The sequence below is a fragment of the Dermacentor andersoni genome, chromosome 10, assembly GCF_023375885.2.
Source record: "Dermacentor andersoni chromosome 10, qqDerAnde1_hic_scaffold, whole genome shotgun sequence".
NCBI lineage: Eukaryota > Metazoa > Arthropoda > Arachnida > Ixodida > Ixodidae > Dermacentor > Dermacentor andersoni.
Window position 1 is genome coordinate 101,074,988 of NC_092823.1, and position 4,483 is coordinate 101,079,470.

The 4,483-nt window shown below is 42.6% G+C and overlaps 1 long non-coding RNA gene across 1 annotated transcript; it reads left to right on the forward strand.

Moving 5' to 3' along the window:
* Window positions 1–557: 557 nt before the first annotated feature.
* Window positions 558–2,274, forward strand: LOC129387918 (uncharacterized). The gene is made up of 3 exons (XR_008615075.2): window positions 558–1,239; window positions 1,359–1,459; window positions 2,126–2,274. It is a non-coding gene; the product is annotated as an uncharacterized lncRNA (long non-coding RNA).
* The last annotated feature ends 2,209 nt before the right edge of the window (window positions 2,275–4,483 follow it).

Consider the following 4,483-nt stretch of genomic DNA (forward strand, 5'->3'; position numbering starts at 1 on the left):
CTTCAGATAATAGCTCATCACCATATGCAGCAGGGCTAATGTTCTACAGAATAAACCACTCCACAATAAGACGCTTGCAAATCCAGTGCATTGCGCAATTCCGGAAACTCATAATATCTGGCTTGAAGTACGCATGAAAAAGTATTCACTGAGGGCATGACAAGAGCGGTGTGTCCTTCTGAAAGAGTAACTATTTTCAACTTTCATTTGATGCGGGTTGAATAATATTTTTCAGAGAGAAGACAACCGAATTTCGCTAGGCTACCATCAAGTATAGAATTTCGCAATCCAAAGTACCAAGCTCTTGGTACCGAGAGACTTGGCTCTCGTGAGAGCACCGAAGCAAGTTCACGTTATTTAGGAGTTGTATCGGCCGGTCACGTACAATTTGGTTTGTTTCCGCATTGCATATTTTGAAAAGTTATATTAAACTGAGGAAATAGTTTGATGTGGCACAGGAGCAAGTGTAGACTCTCTCTGGCCTATTTTGGCGTGCGTCAAGGCTTGGTCCATGGACCACTGCTATTTCTAATCTGCAATACTGGCGGCGTTCTTTATATATGTCATGTTCTTGTCGTTGCTAGCGCCGGCGTAATATTTCGGCAGATAACTAGCAATGCTGAGAATTCTTAAATCTAATCTTCGCGTTACAGCTTGATGGTGCGAGACACGATGTGCTGAAGTAAACATTAACAAATGTAGGTCTGTAGTGGGTAGCCAGACGTGCTAATACTCTACCGGTTAATGACAAAGATAACACCGTCCTACGTTTTGTTTCAAGAACCAAATATTTCGATGATTCTATCTTATCTAACGTCAATTGGACTACACACATTTCGCTATTGATAAACAATGCTTATAGTTGATTAAGCTACCTGAAAGGCAGATTTTTCTGTCCCCACCATCAATCTGATTCACTACAAAACACTTTTTCGATCTAAACTCGTATACGCTCGTATACTCGTATACTCGTATATCAGTTTAGATTCCTAGTGAGAATATTTCATTTATTAAGTAGAAGTGCTAGAATATATTCCGTACATAATATATATTTTCAAATTTCAAGAACAAACTTAAAGGCAATGAAATTAAATATACTGTTAGAATCTTTAGTGTCGCGCCATGACTTCATCTGTGTCGCCCTCTCTTTTTCAGAATATATTTTGTAATCCTGCACTGAGGAACAAGCAACTTTCACCAACCCATTACGTATAATCTCGGCTTCATCTCTACCAAGAAGTTGGTATTTCGTCAAATATATATTGCTTTATCATTCTGCCACAGTATTTTGTTTGCGCTGTCATAGCAAGCATCTTCATTCATTCTTTTCAAATAAGTACCTTGACTGGCCTTTTTAGAATGCCATGCTAAGCGGATTCTGTCGCACCCTGACGTCGGTCGAGGCGAAGTACGTCAACTGGGATGACTAGCTATCTCAGCCGTCGTCATCAGAAAAGAGGTACATGATATTTACTAAAGAAACTTCACTTTGAAGAATAGCCAACTTGCAGTTTTACTAGGTGGCAAGTTATAAGTTGCCACGTCTAAAGCCACGTGAAGCCAAACTAAGGTTAACCTTACTTTTGCGAGTGGTGGTTTTAGTAAAGCGATAGGTCTATGATGAATAAAACAGTCCAAAAAGGTAACACAGTTACCGCAGGTAACGAATCCAACAGAAGGTTTTGTTAGAGATCTGGCCCCTCATAGTTTTTTCGTTAGGAAGATGGGGACTTGATAATCTAACTGCACACAACTTTTACACACAAAAAAAGCTGAATACATTAAGTTGAAAGAGCTATTATATTTTCAAATCTTGCAACGTCAAAGAAAGCATTTTTTTTATTTGCCTACCTCGAAGCAACGCAGTCACTGACTAGTTTTTCGCTTTGGCTGCTATCTAGGGGTAGGAAATGTGGGTCGCTGTAGGGGCGACTTAATACAACGCAATAGAAAATATATTAGCAACATGTGTCACGCAAGCCATCTTCACGGTAATGCTACCATCGATTATCAGTGTGTCTCAGCCAATCGCTAGAGATAATTATTGTGTATCTTGGTGCGTGTCTTAGATCATTATGCGTCTTTGTGTCTTGGTTTGATAATTATGTCTACATTTTCTCGGCAGGTATTGCTCTGGCAATATGTAATCACCTGTGAGTTCATCTCCGAGGGTAAACAAAGCTATCCGAAGAAGTTACATAAAGGGGGAGGAAGACAGAAGAGGATCTCCCACCTCGTCGCCTTCCCCTGACCCCATCTCGGGCAAATAATAAAGTTGTGCTCTCTCTCTCTCTACATTGAACAGGTGGTAAACGTAAGGTCGGGCGAATTGGTCAACTTGCATTTTACGTGGCCATCACTTTTGAAAGGCCACTTTTGCGATGACATATGTAATGTCTCGCAAGCGTGTCTGTATGACGTGTAGTCCAGAGCACCTCACAGGGAATTTAGTGTACAGCCCATTTTTCCGCGCCGGAATGCAATGCGCCAAAGTCCTCGGGTGCAAATATAACGCGCATATAGCAACAGGCATAACGAGACTTATCACGATTTTGATAGAAAAGAGTTGTAAGGTGTGGCAGTCTACGCAACGACCATGGGACGGCGACCATGGGACGACGGGCTGTATGACGTTTACGGAATGATGATCATTAAATGGAAAAAAACGGCAAAGACGATCCCTGAAGTACAGCGACGGCACGCCGCCTATCTCCTGGATTGACTTTGACAATGACGACGACTGTATGGTGATGGCTAAATTGCGAAGCAGGAATGACGTCCATGTAACGACGAAAGCGGTCTCATAAATAAGGCTTGCTGACAATGGGAATATTGTAAGGATGTCGATGGTAGTACCATGACAGCGTGACAATGACGGCATAAAGGAAAACAGGGATGATGAGCGCCGATGTCGATAATTGAGCAAAACGAGAACCATGTCAAAGGTGGAGGATATGTTTCGAGAAGTGGACTTATCTTCTTCAAGGTGACACATGCTTTCCTCGCCACCGTATATAGAGGTGGGGTTCTTCTAAAGGGGAGAGGGCGTAAGGCGGGTGCGTGCGGCAAGGAGCGGATGTGTGTTAGCGTGTCGAATTGAGAATAAAGGAGCGCTGACACGTCAATCATGTGTCAACGTTCGCGCGTCAGCCGGCGTGTCGACGGCGCGCACAGCAGCCCTGTATTGCCTGTTTCACTGGTGGTCGTAGGATATCGTGTCTCTGAAAGAGATAATAGAAGGAGCAGCAGAAACCGCTGGTCCTCAAAAAAGAAAAAAAACGGAAAAAGAAGGCAGAAAGGAAAAAAACTGAAATGGTATAAATAAATAAGGAAAAAAATGGAAAGAAACGAGAAAAAAAAAGAACGCTAGGAAACCTAAGAAACCGAACTAATTGTTGTTGCCTATAGCTTGAAATTTAGCATTGCGAATATATTCTAGAACTCCTTTTGAAACGTTTATGCGCATTAGTTGCAATGTCTTGAACTTATGAATAAGGCATGATTCTCTGTATTTTCTTTCTGGTTCAGAACGGAAATTTGACTGTAAGATGCACAGTTTAAGTTCATTATTGTTATGATCTGGTTGGTTAAAATGCCCGGCGATGGCTATGGGAAGCATTTTAGCTGCGTCCGCGCGATGTCCATTCAATCTAAGATTCATTGCTTGTCCTGTTTCACCGATATATTGGTTCTTACAGCAGGAACATTCAAGCATGTAAATCACATCCGTATATGTACAAGTGAAGCTATATTTGACTTCGTGTGTATAGCTAATTGCGCTGCTTTTAATTTTATTGTGGCTTTGAAGGTGCCTGCAGGTTTTGCAACTGGAGCGACAACATGCTTTTATAACGGGGGAATGCTGTTGGCTGAATTTTGCGCGCACTAACATGTCTTTAATGTTCCTGTTGCGGCGATAGGCACTGAAGCAGGCCGCCATCCATACTAGCGGGACAACGAAGGTGTTAGGAGAACCGGATTTCAATACTGGAATGAAGACTATAGAGCGAAAACCACGGCATCCCGACGACTTGAGGACAACGAATACATGATAAGAAGACTGCTTGACGGCGACGGCATAGGAATGGTGACATCGTCACAATCGAATTAAGTCTGCATGATTACCATGGAATGTGCGCGAATGCACCTGATGTGTGCGATGGAATGTGTACAAGTGTATGAAAACAATGGGATAACGACTACTGCATCACAAAACATGTATGGCGTTGATGACATGACGACGTCGACATCACGAGAGTCGGTGGAGCAAGCTGGAGTGACCACAATAGCGTGACCATTACAGCATGACTACGACGGTCTGACAGCGGTAGCATGACATAAGCTGTATGATAAAGACAGTGCCACGACCGCGCAATAATCACTAATGAGTGACAATGGGATGATGACGGTTGAATGGCGAAAAAATGTTGGCGTCGATAAAACGACGAATGCTGCATGAAAATGACGGCACGACGAACATTAG